Raw genomic sequence first — 2,660 nt, 5'->3', positions numbered from 1 at the left:
CCCTTTGTAGTGGGGAGGAGGGGAGAGCTGCAGATCTTTCACGGGGAAGGCAAGGTCAGGGGGGAGCTGCTCTATTGTGCAGGGCCTCTCCTCTGCCGGCTCAGCCCTTTCAGTGCCCCCTCTTCACAGTCCAGTTCCCACTGGAACCACTCTGGAGACGTGGGGAAACCAGCCCGGTAGGACGGGCTGTTCTCCCAGCTGCGGGGACGGGTCAGCTTTGCCTGTGGTGGATTTTGCTGCTTCCGATGCCGCAGCTGGGAGCCGGTACGTGGAGGCAGCAGATGAGGAGGAGGAGGAGGAGGAAGGCCGCCCCATGGCCTTGGGCTGGCAAGCAGAGGCGGACAGTCTGACAGCGCTGAGTGTGCAGATGGGCACGCGTGGAGCTGCAGGGGCTACGTGTGTGTGACTCCATGCAGGGACACAGCCGGGATGGGCATTTCCCTGTAGGAGGACAGAGGTGGGTGCAGCCCAACAGGTCCAGCCCCTGTCTGTGCCCAGTCCAGTGTGCAGGACGAAGCGGGGCTTGCAGGAGGCTGTGCAAGCTGCAGGCTCTGAGAGCCATGTCCCAGGGAAGCTGCTCCCCAAATGCCTTTGTTCCTACTCAGGCAAGACAAAATCCTCAGCCAACACAAAACTCTCCAAGCTCCGGCCTCACAAGCCTCAAAATTGGTTCACCAATGCAAACGTGTTTGTGGAAGAGCCCTGCACATCACACGCTCCTGCCCTGGTCCAGGAGATGGGCAGGGTCCCAGCATGGGCTGCTGATGCCAAGGAACTGCCCCAGCCCATGCACATCCCTGAAAGTGCCAGCAGTGAGTGAGCTCTGGCTTGCTCCATGGTCTCTGCTGCTCCTTAGTTGCAGCCATGCCCCTTGCAGACCCCCATCTGCTCCAGGAGGTCATTCCTCTCCCTGTCCATCCTGAAGGACTTGCTCGTGCACAACTTATGCCACCAGACCGTGACAGCTCACGGTCTCCTCTGCACTGAGCCCCAGCATGCTGCTGAGGCCAAGGATGCAGCCAGATCCTTGAGCGTCCCACGAGCAGGGGATGGTTTTCCCCATTTTCTGCCATTTCCAAGCACCTTTATTGATAAGGGCCCGAGAACTTGTGCCCTGTTGATGCAATCATGCAGAAAACCATGCCGAGGGACCAGCAGCCACAGAGGTGCTGCCTGTCCATCGTGAGGGGTTACGGTGTAGCCCTGTAAGGTCTGTTTTGGGACCAGCATAGAAAAGTCTGGCACAGAAGCCGTGGGAGCCATGGATAGCAGGGTCCAGCAGGTGCAGGTTTCCCAGCAGCCTTGGCACCTTCAGCCCAAAGCTCCTGGCTGTTGGGCAGTGAGGAAGGCTGAGCTGGGGATGGGTGACTGCACCCTAAATGTACACTGGATGAGTTGTGCTTGTGTAGGGCTGGGGTCGGCTCTGCCATCATTGAAATGCTCCCCATCTTCAGCTTGCTGGGAGAACATTCCAGCAGGTGTGTTACCTTTCCCCCTTCTCCCTGTCCATAAATCTGTCAAACCTGAAAAAGAAATATTCCGTAGGTCTTGGCATGGGGAGCTGAACGGTTGCCTGGAGCAGGAGGAGGCTGCTCCTGGGGATGGATGCCCAGCATTTGGTTCAAATCTAACGCCGGTGACTGACAGGGCTAATTCAGCCTGTCTTCTTCCCTCTTATAACTTAATCACTTACACATTGCCTCGGCAGGTCCTTCCCTGCTGACTGGAGATGTCTTCATCCTGGGATGCCCTGAGTTGGACTCACGACTGCTCCCGTAGTGCTTCCTGCACAGAGGCTGAATGCTCTGCACCACCCGCATTACCCTGAGCCAGTCCAGCTTTGGGGGAGCTCGTCTGAGCTGGGGCTCTGTGAGCTGGGCTTCCATACTGGGGAGTACAGAAGTCAGGCTGGGCTCACTGGTGTGACAATGTCCCACTCTGCCCTTTGGCTTGGGGACTGAGTGTGATCCCAGCTGAGACAAAGCGAAAAGATCATGTCAAGAGTTTTGAGAAGCTCTGTGTCAGAGCTGCCATGTTCCTGCTCCAAACCTCAGCGAAAACAGTTGGGAAGGGCAGGGACTGCAGCAGTGGTGGCTCCTGGGAAGGACTTGGGGCTGGTGACTTGGGCCCCTTTAAACATCTGCCCTGGGCCTTGCTGTGCAGAGGGGCCGGCTGGGGGCTCCAGGCTGCCCAGAGCTCTGCCCACTCTGCTGCCTGCATCCCACTGCCCGCATCCTGCTGCCTGCAGACCGGGTGTTGCACAGGGATAACAGGGGGTCCGGGCAGTCCCCTCGCCCCAGCCTGTACCCACGGGGCCTGAGGCTTCCCCAGTGCCAGCGAGAGCAACAGGGCAACAGCGCAGAGGCGAGGGGAGCATCACGGCCAGCATCCCTGCGCTGCCCCGAGCGCAGCTTGCGCTGCCTTCGGGGCGACCACCGCCCGCAAAACCCCGGGGGGACGTCTGGAATCCCACTGCCGGGAGGCCACCAGGGTCTCCAGGGTGGGGGGGCGGTCCGGCTGTGACTACAAGCCCCATCAGGCCGCTGAGGAGGAGGAGGAGGGCGGAGGAAGGCGGAGGAGGAGTCGCGGCTGTCGGCGGGGCGGTGCGGGAGAGGCTTAGTTCGGCGGCGGCGGGCGCTCGGCGGGACGCGGCGGGCGGG

Source organism: Aphelocoma coerulescens, chromosome 22 (genome assembly GCF_041296385.1).
Source record: "Aphelocoma coerulescens isolate FSJ_1873_10779 chromosome 22, UR_Acoe_1.0, whole genome shotgun sequence".
Lineage (NCBI taxonomy): Eukaryota > Metazoa > Chordata > Aves > Passeriformes > Corvidae > Aphelocoma > Aphelocoma coerulescens.
This window is presented reverse-complemented; position numbering follows the sequence as displayed.